Source organism: Podarcis vaucheri (genome assembly GCF_965113315.1).
Source record: "Podarcis vaucheri genome assembly, chromosome: 10".
Taxonomy (NCBI): Eukaryota; Metazoa; Chordata; class Lepidosauria; order Squamata; family Lacertidae; genus Podarcis; species Podarcis vaucheri.
In genome coordinates, this window is record NC_138748.1 from 24061930 (window position 1) to 24077312 (window position 15383).

Consider the following 15383-nt stretch of genomic DNA (forward strand, 5'->3'; position numbering starts at 1 on the left):
GGGTCTTGTTTTCCCCTCAGGTTAAAACAGCATTACATTTGTGGCCCAAGCTGTGAAAACAGGGGAAATGCAAACCCATGACATACTTTAAAATCTATCAGCCACAGGGATCCATGCAAACAAATCTGATTGAAGTATGTCATTAAGTCACTTTCATATTGAACATCTCAGCTCTGCTGGGTTTTTATTTATTTTTTGTTAATTTCAAGCTCATCATCATTGGCACCCTACCTACAACCCCTTTCCTTTGCTATGTATAAACTTAGACATAAACTACTCCTTCTTTGTCTGTTGCCTATGTTCCCATACATATTTGGAGGAAATGATCCCAAAATGCACCAAAGCCATTCATATCTTTGCATGGAAATTACTTCAAACCAGTGGACTACCTTCACCTGTAATTCTATAAAATTATTATGCTCTAAGGGCAATCCTTATTCAGTTTGGAGCCAAAAGCATATTTTTATGGCAATGTTATGATACACAAAATCTGCCACCTTCGGATAATAAGGAGAACATGATGAAAGTGCTGCCAATCTTAACTAATATAGTGAAAATGCACCATTACGGTGGAATACATTAAGCCTCCAGGGCTCAGAATAGTAGCAACTAAATTGGTAATGTGTTTCTCCCCTTCACCCCTTGGAATTAGAATATCTCCTTAGACTTGATGTGGATTTTGCTCCACATTGTAGGATACATTTTCAGATGTACATTTAAACATTTAGTGTAAGCACAACAACCATACAGGAACACCCGTCAATGAGGTATAATTGGCTTCCATTTCCTTTTTTCAGCCTTAGTGAAAAATAAGAATAATCTGGAATTACTGCTAATTTGTGAGATGTAACTTGGAACTATTCAGTCAGAGAATTATCGCACTGGAACGCACAAAATGGCTATCCTGTTCACCCTTCCATTTAAGGCAAGACCATACACTGCAAGTGCCACCTGTGAACTATCACAATACAGCTGCAGAAGTTCATCACACAGTATCTATTGCAGATATTAATATCCTGCAGTTTGAAGCAACTGGATACAGAAGAACTACCTCCTTTTGGAAATAAAACATTGTCCAGACACATTAAAATATTATTCAAACTTTACTTGCAGGACTCTTGAAAACGTAACAGAAGCCTCAAACGATGCATCTAAAACATCTCTACAATGTCTTGTGCTGTCCAACACAGGGTCAGGATCTTCTCAGAAATAAATGATAATTCAAAAAATCTACACTATGTCTATACCTGGCTACACTGGCATGAGTGGCCAGCATTTAGGTAATGAGCATTTTTAAGATTATGTGCCAGAAAAAAAGGTATATCCTTCAATGAATTATTATTATTATTATTATTATTGTGTGTGTGTGTGTGTGTGTGTGTGTGAGAGAGAGAGAGAGAGAGAGAGAGAGAGCCCATTATTGTGATCAGATCTTAGCATTCAAACGTGTCATTGTATACAACTGAGCTAAATCGCGCGCGCTAAACGGGCATCGAAACCATGCACCATCTATGGAGAGTGGTTTGGGGAAGGATGCTTTAAAGATGAACAAAAGAAAGGTGATTGTCCTTGTTGACAAAGGTGGAGGCACATGTTTGATTCTAATTGTGTATATTGCAGTATTCAAGAGGGCACTCAAGACCGCAGGGGTCTGAATAGCCGATTAATAGGAATACAGCATCATTTTGAGCCCTAGGCAGGCATCTGAATGAACACATTTTGACTTAAAGTGGGGAGGTGGGTTGGGCATGTACACCAGCCCTGCTCCCCATGTCCAGCTCCTCTTACGACACTTGCGTGTGGAGCACAAAGGTCTGAAGTGAAATTCCTACTATATTCTGCTACAACGTGAACAGAAGCCTCTCTGTGCTTGGTCCCCAGTTGTAAGCACATGCACAAACTTGCTTCCAGCACATACGTTCAACCCAACTCCTATACATTGATTCGGGAGATGGAGGAAACCATGCATTTGTGAATTCAAGGCTTCCCACACAAGCACGGAGGGATCCATTTTCCATTTCAAACACCAGGAGTCCATAGGAGCTGCAAAAGAATCCTGTTCTTATTTGCTTGAACTCCCATCAGCCCTGGCAGGGATGATGGGAGTTGTAGCACACAACATCTAACAGGCACCACCTCTGCATCCCCTATTTTAGATTCTTTCTGGGCAAAATGGAAACTTTTGAGCCAAGGTGATCATACAGAGAGCCAACATTCAGGTGAACAGGTGCCTGACTATGTTCTATGGCAGGTACTATTTCCCCATTGCTTGATTTATTTACTGCCTTTAGATCTCCCCTTTTTCCTCCAAGGAGGTCAAGCTGGCATACATGGTTCTTGCCCTCCTCATTTAATCCTCACAACAACCATGTGAGGTAGGCTAGGCTGGTCTCCCAGGCTTCCACCCCACCAGTCCCAGTGAGCACCAGCCATCCCTGGTTAGCACTTATTCAGCCTTCAGAAAGTTTAATTTTAAGAGGGATACATGCAGGACATAGAAAGGCTGTAACATCTAACTATCAGCCAGTGCTGTCTAGTCACTGCCCTCTATTATAATGAATGCAAGTGTCTCCCGTTGTTTTCTTCCATGAGCAGAGCAGAAGGCAATACATGAAAGCACTTGGATGAGTGAAATTTCTTTTTTTCACTTATACAGAAGACAGGCTTTTAAAGACAGGAAATATTTACTGATGCAAATGGAGCTGGGGGGAATGCATTAGAATGCACAACAAAGTGCAAATTGGTATTTATGACAATTTATACGTATTTCAGTAAAAATTAATCAAGACAACTCTGTGATTATAGTTTCCATGCTCTTAAATGGAACATGAAATGGAAATAACATATGCATTAAAATTCATTTCTAAGTGCTATATGGAAATTTATGCATGATGTGGGGAAACTTCTTCCTGGCATGATTGACTTTTTCTTGTAATGGAAAATAAAAACTGTTGTATTCCAACGTAGAAAAGGAACATGACAGTAAAATGAAACCTGCTAATCTGCATCAGACCATAACAAACATTTTAACATCTGCCAAACATAGTAAATATATCATCCACGTGAGATGCTGAAATGTGCAAGGAAGCATTTGGGGATAAAAATAAGAATGCAAATGATTTTTTAAAAAAACAATATGGTAACAATCACATTAATCCAAACTTCAGAGCAAACATCTAATGCTTTATGAAAGGGATTTCAGCTCATAAGAGGTTTAACTTGATTGTTCAAAAAAAACCCCAAAAATGACAGGCAGACAGGAAAGGAAAAGGGTTGCATTTTTGCATTTCAAGACTTGGAAATCTGTTATTGAGGCTTTTAAAGATGTACACTCTGGCTTCTCTAGCTATAATCTTTGCAACAACAATAGTCTAAGACTGAATTTCTTTTACCTTGAACCTAAGACTCGATCTGTTAGCAAATTTCCACTTCTAATTAGAATATTATAGCAACTCTATGCACCATGGGTGGGGAATCTGTTCCCCTTCATAAGCTGTTGGTCTGTTAACTCCCATCATCCTTGACCATTGGCAATGCTAGCTAGGGCTGCTGGGAATTGGAGCCAGACATCATCTCAATGACCACCTCTCCCCTTTGATCCTGCAGGCAACCGAACCCTCTTGTGGAGGGGATGTACTGCTGGCATCCTCTCCAACATAGCATGCCCTACTAGCTCTATCTTTTGACCTTTTGGCATAAGCCCAAAGGTATGAAAAGGGTTGCACACATGTGTAGTAAAACTGCAAGTCATAGGCACCCATTTCTAGACTTATAGACTCTTTGGCATATGAAGATCAGGCCAGCGTTTCTCTATGCAGAAACTGTTGAAGGCTTTGAAACCAGTGACCCCTCAGAGCCAGTTTTCACATGTATGCTCATTGCTTGTTGAATGACTTCCAAGATGTAAATGAGGCAACAAATTAATTGATGCAAACAGAAGCTCCTCAGCATCTAATGTCAATGCTCTTCTGTGGCAATGCACCTTACAGCAGCAATACATGTGTTCCTGAGAGTCAGCGTGTGGGAAGGCATTTTAAATGGCTTATTCCCATTGATACCAAAGAGATGAAATCCGTTTTACATGCGAGTGCTCTAATCTAAGAACTTTTCTTTAGATCTGAAGATAAGTGAATGGCTCTCAGTTTCAGAGAGAAGAGGACAGGTTGGGAATATAGGAGGCAAATCACATTGGTTTGGATCTTACCTTAAATGAGTGGAAGTTCAAGGGTGGAAAGTTTCCCATCCCTTTCTCATCTCTGCCGCTGCCTGAACCAAAAGAGCATCTCTGGAGATAGCCCCTTGTGAACAATGTTCATGGCAGGTATCCCTGGGGAGGTAGAGAAGATAATTCAGAATCAGAGGGAGCCGCCTGATTTTGTGCAAAGGAAGTTCCCAATGTAACTGATGTTGAGGGGGGGGGCAAGAAAGAAAGAAAACCCCCAATGTAATATAATTCAGAGCAGCCATATTTGCAGGAATGGAAGTATAAAGATTCTTTTCAAACAACTGAATGCTGTAATTGTTGACTATCTTTAATTAATATGGAGAAAGGCAATATAGCGCCAGGGCTTTGGGAAGCTGTTCTGCAATTGTCACAATTGATCTTTACTTAATGGTTCCACCTGAGGATTATTTATCTTTCTCCCCCTCCTGATAGTTTCCTCCCAGCTTATAAATCTCATCCAGTTATCAGTAACAGCCCCTAATTTCCTTTATAGAGGGTTTCAGTTATTCATCTGGCTCTGTTTTTCTTTTCAGTCAAATGTATTCCATTTTGGATTGAATTGCTTTTAAAATCCCTTTTGTAAGTAATAAAATGATTAAACTGTAAAACTATACCACATCTCGTTTCAAGAATTATTATTATTTTAAATGATAAAAAATGAATTAAAGTAACAGTTGAATTTTGCCTGAGGCACTGGACTGAGTATTCAGCGAATTAACAACACAATTCTATACACTGTGTAACCCCATTAACTTCAATGGAGTGCACTGTGTGCAAAGCAGGGTGAGGAACCCGAGGTTTTGCAGATGTTGGACCCCAATTCTCATCAGTCAATGGCCAGGGGTGATGGCAGAACCACTGAAATCCATGCAGTGGAGAACCACTTTAAACTACATTTTTTTTGCATCACAAATCATACTGTGTGAGTGAAGGCCATGTTCAAATAAATAACTATGATACAATGATATGTGGAAATATTATCAAGGCCATTAAAAAAAAACTTTACTCCAGAGAACTCAAGAAACCAGGAAATTTCTTTTAATGCAGTATTTTAAAGGTTCAAATATCAGATACCTCATTTATATCAAGAATCACTGGGAGTAAGCCATCCTTTATTGACTTCCTGGCAGGATGCAGACTACCATTTGCTAAGTGGTAATTTAAATTTACCATATGTGGGGACAACTCCTCGGTAAGCCAATTGTATAAGCCAATCAACAGCCAACTATCTCAGGGTGCTGTCTCTCATCCTAGAGGTCAGGAGAATAGTGTTGTGTGCAGGTAAGATGATAGTCTATTTCCATCTTCTGACCTTCTATGGCAATTGTCCAAGAGACCCCATATAAAATCTACATAGGAATGTGACATTCAGCAGTGCAGAAAATGTGCCTTTTCATACGGCATGCTTTATTTCACTCTTAGCACTTTTTATTTTTTTTAAAGACCTTATACTTCGGAAAGCATAACAATTTGGAATTCTTTCAAAGCTCGTCTGATGTCCATGAGACTGTTCCAGCACTTCTCCAGAATCAATGGTTTGGGCATGGTGACCTCAGAGATGCAACTGTGCCTGCCAAGTGGTGGCGAGATATAAAGCCCTTAGCCAAGTCCCCTTCTGGTACAGAGCCTACACATTGCCACAGCTGCATCCCAGACTCCAGTTCATGTGGCAACGATTCCAGGTATGTCAGAAGGAGATTTACAAGTCTGTCTCAGCTGAAAGCCAATATGTGCAGAATTTCACATTGTTGTTTGTTTGCTCTCTATTCCACCACCTCCTCCTGCTTTGTCTGGTCTTTTCTAGTTTAAATATTGCATTGCAGGAGAAGCACTGAGTGAGACAGCCCAGTTCATACACCAGTTAGTTAGTTAGACAGACAGACAGACAGACAGACAGACAGACAGATAATTTTTACAAATCTTGGTCTTTCAGGGTCCAGCAACACCAAGAGCTCTACTGGCAATGATTAAGAATAATCCTGCTCATTCTTAAATCTTCAGTTTGCAATTCACATAGCTCTGTTCCCCAGTTTTGCATTTATTACATTTCTACATAACAACAACAACAACAACAACAACAATAAACAAATAAAAGTAGCTTGCATCATTTTTTGGCCGGCAAAAGCAAAGGAACGGATAGAAGTGTGGTGCAAAAAATAGTTATCTATCCAAATGCCTGGATAGGTAGTCCTTGTCTTTGTGATTTTGTGATATTTATTTACTATTGAAAATCATATAGGCACCACATAGTCTCCAGACACACACACACAGAATGAGTTTGTTGTATTTATTGATTTGGGGTTTTATTTTCCCCCTAGGCTTCCCTATATGCAATACATAAAATTAAAATTTTCTAAGCTTAAAATACTGCAGTTTTGTGTGGTTCCTTGACCAGGATAGTGATGTAGAATAGAATGTCCTTATTTTCATCTGAGGAATGTTGAAGGGTATGCAATATGGTGTTTTCTGTTGGGATACTGCCAGGGAGACAGAAGCCATCATGCCCCCATGCCGTCTCCGGACGATCCATCGATCTCCCGTAGATACAGTATCAGTCAATTAGCGACACGAGCCTCAGAAATAACATGCCACATTCCAAGGCTGGTGCACGCTCTTTCAGCAGAGTTCGCACAGCGAAAGATGCACTCAGGAGAGCATTATTTACAACTTTATTCAGCGTTGGTCAGAACAAAGAAAACATGACTGCCTGCTTCGATGACCAAGTGCAGAGAGAGGCAAAAGCTATATACAAAAACATAAACTTCCTGTGAGCAGGAAATATGTAGGCTGTGACTCACAACAGCCTGTCCCCTTTTTAAGGTGGAACGGAAATATCCTAACATCTTCTAGTTAGAATACGTATGCTGTACTAAGTCAGACCACTGGTCAAGCCAGCTAGTTTTGTCTACACTGATCGACAGCAGGTCTTCAGGGTTTTCCACAGGAGGCATTCCCAGCCCTATCTGAGGAGATGGTCTTCTGCATGCAATGCTCTATCTACCATTGAGCTATTCTGCCAACTACTGAGGAGTATCCATAGGCAGAGTCTGGTTAAGGTAAAGGTAAAGGGGCCCCTGACCATTAGGTCCAGTCGTGACCGACTCTGGGGTTGCAGCGCTCATCTCGCTTTATTGGCCAAGGGAGCCGGCGTACAGCTTCCGGGTCATGTGGCCAGCATGACTAAGCCACTTCTGGCGAACCAGAGCAGTGCACGGAAATGCCGTTTACCTTCCTGCCGGAGCGGTACCTATTTATCTACTTGCACTTTGACGTGCTTTTGAACTGCTAGGTTGGCAGGAGCAGGGACTGAGCAATGGGAGCTCACCCCATCATGGGGATTTGAACCGCCGACCTTCTGATCGGCAAGCCCTAGGCTCCGTGGTTTAACCCACAGTGCCACCCGCGTCCCAGAGTCTGGTTAGTCAGCTTTATATATTTATTCCAAGTCCAAATTTATAGTTTGCGCTTACTTGTGAAGGTCTTGCAGCTGTAGACTAGGCTTGACCATTAATCCTATATCATCTGCATGGCTTAAATTACAAACCACTGACTTCTATTAACTTCAGCATTCATTGACTCTAATGCCTTTGTCATTACTGCTTCTAAGGAGAGATGGGTCAGGTGCCAAATTACATCCATTTCTCACTCTCACTGTGGTTTTAAGCAAACGTGTCAGTTTCCCATTCACTAATTGATTTACTGTAAACATCCTCTGTTAGTTAATAAATTACATTGGTGTGCTATACATTAGTAAGCCTTCCCACAGCACATTTCTTCCAAGGCCTCCCTTGAAAGCCTCCTTAAAGGAATCACAGCAAGAGTACCAGAGATCTATTTTTTTTCCACTGGGACTTTCCAGTTCAGCCATTGCATTTCCACATCCTATTAACTACATCCTATCTTAAATATATACTGCTGACATTTTCCACCCTCCATATTCCTGTGTTGTTGTTGTTTAGTTGTTTAGTCATGTCCAACTCTTCATGACCACATGGACCAGACCACATCAGGCACTCCTGTCTTCCACTACAGTTTGGTCAAACTCATGTTAGTCACTTTGAGAACACTATCCAACCATCTCGTCCTCTGTCATCCCCTTCTCCTTGTGCCCTCAATCTTTCCCAGCATCAGGGTCTTTTCCAGGGAGTCTTCTGTTCTCATGAGGTGGCCAAAGTATTGGAGCCTCAGCTTCAGGATCTGCCCTTCCAGTGAGCACTCAGGGCTGATTTCCTTCAGAATGGATAGGCTTGATCTTCTTGCAGTCCATGGGACTCTCAAGAGTCTCCTCCAGCACCATAATTCAAAAGCATCAATTCTTCGGTGATCAGCCTTCTTTATGGTCCAGCTCTTACTTCCATACATCACTATTGGGAAAACTATAGCTTTAACTATACGGACCTTTGTCAGCAAGGTGATGTCTCTGCTTTTTAAGGTGCTGTCTAGGTTTGTCATCACCTTTGTCCCAATAAGCAGGAGTCTTTTAATTTCGTGACTGAGGATGCAAAGAATTTCTTTGTTAGGATGTGTTTTATTGTAAATATAAAGGTGGAGTTAGGAAAGTTTCTATGCTTCTACTTCTCAAGCATTTACTGTACTTGGTAAATGGATGGGTGCTATAATTGCGTATGAAGGGAGAGGGCGAGTATCTTATTAGAAAGGTAGCCCTTTTATCATTGTTTGGTAATCAGAAGAGCTCAGATGGTTTTAGTGGTTTATTGTTTGTAACATACATATATGGTTCATGCTAAATGTAACCCTCCATGTTATTTCAGAGCTAACTAAATTATACTTGTCCTGTGCTTGCTACAAACCCAAATGCGTCTTATTAAATGTGCTTAATAAAATATTGTTTATTGTTTATCTCAATATATTTTAATAAGTCCTTGGATTTTGGAAATTTGTAATTATTGGTGCCTTAGTCATTGCACTTCAAGCTGATTTCTGACTTCATTATGCATGCTTTCCTTTGGTGTCATATTCTTTGATTCTAAGTTACATTTGTTGGGCTCTTTTATTGCAGTTGCATGGCGCTAATGTACTCGTATAAGAGCATAGGTGGGAGTGTTTCGCTTTGATCACACATTCCTGTTATCCTTCTTGATTATCTCCATTTACATATTGTTTGATTCACTGGGATTGTGATCTGTCACTTGGTTTGGTTGCCTTCTTGCCATCCTATCTGGGTTCCAGCTTTCCTCCCCCACCCCACTTTGTTCTGAAGAGTCTTGAGTGCTTAGCAAGTAGTTCATTAAAAACACAAATATGTGTGTTTTCTCCCATCATGGTACTTTTTAATTATCATTTGATATTCTGAGGTTGTTGTTTTTTCCTTGTTCATTATTGATGGACATTATGTTTTTAACTTTTTTACCCTGAATGTAAGTTGCCTAGAAGCTATCAGGTGACAAATAAATAAATAGACAGCGTTTTTCCTTAATATTGGCAGTGTAGAATTTTTGACAGACAAACACCACAAGCAGAATTAGTATGCTTTGTTTTTTTTAATGTGCTTAATTTATTTGAGCTATGTTTATTTGGGTTCTATGTTCCTCTAGGAAATGCCAAAATGGCCACACCCTTGACTGCTGTTATTTTCATTTTTACAACCTAGCTGAACATTTTTAGAAATGCCACATGCTCAATAATCTGAAAAGGGGTCGCATCAAAATCTGTTCAGAAATAGCCCATGCCACGCAGGCTGGCATCCTGTTATGCAGAAACATAGCAACGTCCTTTCTCTGGAGACTGATGTAGCAATGACAGCACTGCCTGCTCTATCTGGAGCCAAAAACACACTTCGCCAGCTTATGGCATCATCACAGCATCTTCATCCCTGTTTGGAAAAAGATGCCTTCCAGGTATTTGGCCCTAAGGAATCAGCTCCTGGGACAAAAACCATTCCCCTTTTTCAAGTTAAAATGAACTTGTTAGCAGAGTCATTTGAATACAGTGGTGCCCCGCAAGACGAATGCCTCGCAAGACGGAAAACTCGCTAGACGAAAGAGTTTTCCGTTTTGGAGGTGCTTCACTAAATGAATCTCCTATGGGCTTGCTTCGCAAGACGAAAATGTCTTGCGAGTTCCTGCGGGGGTTTTTTCCTCCCCCCCTTTTTCTAAGCCGCTAAGCCTCTTATCAGCTGATCCGATAAGCTGATAAGCCGCTAAAAGCCGCTAATAGCGCTAATCCTCTAATCCGTCAATGGGCTTGCTTCGCAAGACAAAAAAACCGCTAGACGAAGAGAATCACAGAACGGATTCTTTTCGTCTTGCGAGGCACCACTGTAATGCAGATAGAGGTCAGAGAGATAGGAAATTGATAATACTTTACTGGGGGAAACTGATCAGGAACATTATATGAGAAAAAAAATGAACATAGATGTTTTGCATCCCTACTTCCAACACTTGTCCCAAACTTCGCTGACAGGAGAAAACTTTGGTACCTCTGACAGATATTTCTAATTTGGACTGTGCTACTCTGGAAAAGTATGACCTTTTCTTTTGGCTTTATAAAATGCTCTAAACAAGCCACTGATTCATTTGAAAAATAGATAAATAGGTACCGCTCCGGCGGGAAGGTAAACAGCATTTCCATACGCTGCTCTGGTTCACCAGAAGCAGCTTAGTCATGCTGGCCACATGACCTATACGCCGGCTCCTTCGGCCAGTAAAGCCAGATGAGTGCTGCAACCCCAGAGACGGCCACGACTGGACCTAATTGTCAGGGGTCCCTTTACCTTTACTTACTTTGAGTCAAGCCTTGGAAAGTCTATATGCACCACAGACATAAAACATTAAAACATTCAGATGTGACTAAGCAAGACGATGTATACCTACTCTTTTGGGCATGTGTTGAAGCACTGACTAGAACAAACACAGTTGGTGTCTGGCTTGAGCAAATCACAATGTACTCAGCAAGGCTTCTAAGACACCTTGCCAAATCCTTAATCCTGCTGTGGCAGCCATTTTATCCACTGCAATTGTATAAAATGTTGACCACTTTTCTATATTAGCCAAAATCGTGGATACCCAGTGTGATGCTACTGAACTCCCATAAATCCTGACCACTGACCATGCTGCTTGTGGCTGATATTGGCTAAGAATGTCTGAAAATTAAAACAGGCAAACATGCTAATACAGATCCACATGTGGAAATTAAAAACTGCATAAAACCAATTCTCTTGGAAAAATGATCATCACACGACAGGAAAGTAATAGCAAAGCTACAAAAAGGATAGTAATATGTAGTAGTGAATTGAAGAAGCACAGAATGGGATGGGTGCATACTCTGAAGAAATGTCAAAATGGAAGTGATACAATTTTGAGGAGCAAGTGAGATTAGCAAGAAATCAATGACATCTTATTCATCCAGCCATCACATCATAACTGGACGGGGCAGATAAAGAAATACAAACGGGGATGTATGATGATAGTCATCTCCATATAAAGTCAGACATCTAGAAAATCATGTCTGACCCCCTCAACACTGCCTTTACAGATATGACAAAAGAATTAGCTGGGACTAGCATTTTGCCACTGACTGCATATATTTTTAAATGTACTTGAGACACCAGCCTTCAATGTAAGATTCACAGGGCAATGTATTTTGTGTAAGGCAGTCCTTTGATCCATTTTTGTCCATGGACTTGTGAAATAAGAAAAAAGAAACTTTTTTTTTTTTTAGAATGCACACAGAAGCTTTCAGCTTCTCTCGGCATTAGCATATTTCTCCTTGCTAGGTGAGTTCACTGTACTTGGACAGGTTCAAGTTATTTTGAAGTTCCCATATGTATTTATTGTTATTAATATTGCACCATACAAGGAAACTGACTCCTTTTGGAACTGAAGAATTGTCCAGACCCATAAAAATATTATTCAAAATTTACTGGCAGAACTAACTTTCTCACAGAATTAAAACAGCTAATGTGCATCAAAAATATCCATACTATGTCTTGTGCTGTCCAGCACAGGCTCAGCATCTTAGAAAATATGAAATAATCCAAACAGACCTATAAGCAAAGCTCTCTCTCCACAGCTTACATTCCAGCCTTTATTGCCTTACCCTCCCTTTAGGAGAGCTTCATTTACATCTTCAGTCCATGAAGTTTGGGAGACTCAATGGCAACTCCCTTCAAAATGGATACTTGCAACCCAATACCTTCATCATCTAAGGTTACAACACTCACATCTTTCCAGAGAACAACAATCAGTAAATTAATCATTATCTCAGCAAGAGCTCAGAGTGCTCTCCTTTGCTTTAATATAGCCCCATGGAAAAGCTCCATGTTAAATCTTTTCACCAATACATATTTAGGCATTCACATTTTAAACCTTCATTAATTAATACACATACATTTTCAGTTCTGTGTGAATTAAATCAATTATGCTTTACATGTACCTCAGTACATCAAGCTACATTCTCTGCTCTGCCTTTGTGTCATCTCAGCTTTAAGTTTCTTACTCTCTATTTTGTATTTCAACTCAGCTGAAGCCAAACAGGTGATGCAAATATCCTGTGATGGTGGTCACAGGTTGAGAAAGGAAGAAAGGCCTGAAACTGACAGTGAAGAGAAGTATTATGTGCAGGAGGTCTAGAATGTGAAAAAGCATACTCTGAAGAGAGGGGTGGGACTAAGATAAGGAAGCCATACTTTTTACTTTTCTTTGTTGAATGAGATGAAGGACGAGGCAGCATTCTACTGTATATATAAGTTATCTCCCTAGTATCTGTATAGACACCCGAAATATTGACACCCTAGTTATCTGTATGGATGAAGGGTATAGATTGACTGTTGCATGTTTTAATTTTAAAAAGTTATTAAGGGCCATTTTTTGTAGTAGTTAATGGGCAGATCTACAGTCATGGTTTTTAACATTAAGGAAAGGTTTTGATAATGTAGATGGACACATGACATCCTACTTTTTACATTTGTAATGATTTATTACCTTGTCTTTTTTATTGCTTAATTTTTAATCGTTTTATGCTGCTATATTGGTGAAACACTGCTCCTATCTCCCCACGTAGCATTTTCCTTTTTTTTACTGCATCAAAACTCCAGGATAATAATAATAATAATAATAATAATAATAATAATAATAATGCTGTTTAAATGGCAGCGCGGCTGGGGGGAGACCAATGTGGTATAGTGGTTAAGAGCGGTGGATTCGTAATCTGGTGAACTGGGTTCGATTCCCTGCTCCTCCACATGCAGCTGCTGGGTGACCTTGGGCTAGTCACACTTCTTTGAAGTCTCTCAGCCTCACTCACCTCAGAGTGTTTGTTGCGGAGGAGGTAGGGAAAGGAGATGTTTAGCCGCTTTGAGACTCCTTCGGGTAGTGATAAAGCGGGATAGCAAATCCAAACTCTTTTTCTTCTTCTTTCACCACCTCACTGGATCTTCCAGCCTACACACCCTCTTTTTATGCCTTGCTTGACAACGGCCTTGCTATGGACTAATGTCAGCCGCCATATTGTTGGGGCCATGTAGGAATTTTTCCACTTGGCAAATAGGCACCAGCTATTTGGTTTTCGTCTACCTTGTAGCAATCGTCACAACTTTGTAAGGTTAGGCACTGGGTAAGCCTTGTTTATGGGAGGGGAGGTTGTAGCTTCCGCCTGCCGCTCCTCGTTAAGGGTATCCCGTTAAAGGGATCCAGGGGTGTGGATTCTGCCCAAAGCCTGGGCATGGGCTAGGGCCATGCCACGACCCCATCAGTGACCCTGGGGGCTCCCCCTGTATATCATAGGGCTCCCCCTACCGGTGGTTTACCCTTATGAGACTCCCTGCAGACGGGCAGGAGTCAGGATATAGTCGAGTTTCACCCAACGCCTAAACCAAACTACTCACATTTATAACCAATAAAGTTATGGCCTATTTTACCCCATGAACCTAAACATTTGTGTCCGTGTGTTTATTATCTAAGGGAACCATGGGGCCTGGGGCCTCACCACGCAAGTGGCTTACAGGCACAGGAAAACAAATTAAGTAATCCCTGCCTCCTCTTTGGTGTGTAAATGGGACTTGAACACAGCAGGGGGAAAGGACCTTGCTCTGTTTTAAGCCACTAATGTGAACATAGCCCAAGTGAGCTTTCAAATCATTTTTGCTCATAAATGAAAAATGTGGGAAATGCAGGTATTAAAGGGTAAAGGGACCCCTGACCATTAGGTCCAGTCATGACCGACTCTGGGGTTGCGGCGTTCAGGTATTATGAAGTATTAATAAATAATCTGCAACAAATCAATACGGTACTTGCTTTTAAAATCCAGAATTTATCCAAGCACAATCATCTGAAAAGAATTGCTGTAATTCTTAAATCACTTTTGATCCCCTCTACCTGAAATATCACCACCTGGCCCTATACTGAAGGTAGCATTGCCAGCCTACGATCAGCAAAGGGAAGACCTATGGTAACTAACAGCTCATGGAACCTGAGTTCTTTCCATGCTTCAGGGTTGGCATTTGGAGGAGTACGATGGTGTTTGCATCTTTTTAGAAGGAGGGCTGCAGCTCAGTAAGAGAGTACACACTTTGTGCAATTCCAGGCATTTCACGTTGAAAGTAGCAGGGCTGGGAAAGACTGGCACCTGAGACCCAGGAGAGCAGCTGTCAATCAGCGTAGACAGTACTAAACTAGATGAATTCCTGATCTGGCTCAGTATAACGTAGCTAGCTGCCTATTACAAAGCTAAACTAATGCTTAGCCTCAAGAACTGTATTATGAGCATTCATTCTCAGGTCTCTCCTCTGGCCTCATGAACTATGATGCTGCTCCATTACATATGCGAACTTAGGGCAAACGTCTATTGGCAGTATTTACAACCGTGCCAGCTGTAATCACGCAGCATCCTTTACTGACATGCAAACAGCTCTGCCTTTCAGTTGCTCTTGATAAAGCATTGTCACCACGGCATGACAACCGTAGCAGCTTTTTAGCTTTCTGTGTTTAAAACAATAAAACAGTGAAGGAGAAACACCGTTCCTTTCACACATTCAGAGAAAATAGCTGGATATTTATGGGTGTTGGAGTCCTGAGAGAGAGAAAGTGTGTGTGTGTCCCCCATTTGTGGAAATCATCACAATATCCATCTTTATATACTTGCATACAAAGGAGATGGCTTGCTTGTTTATCATTTTTTGCTGCATATTTTAAATTTTAGC

At 40.9% G+C, this 15383-nt stretch overlaps 1 long non-coding RNA gene across 1 annotated transcript in view; it reads right to left on the reverse strand.

Annotated features, from left to right (window-relative positions):
- LOC309541761 overlaps positions 1–15383 on the reverse strand; it is a 117527-nt gene that overhangs the window by 37277 nt on the left and 64867 nt on the right. The window contains exon 4 of the long non-coding RNA XR_014223902.1: positions 4205–4327. This is a non-coding gene — a long non-coding RNA (uncharacterized lncRNA). The remainder of the gene's footprint in view (positions 1–4204; positions 4328–15383) is intronic.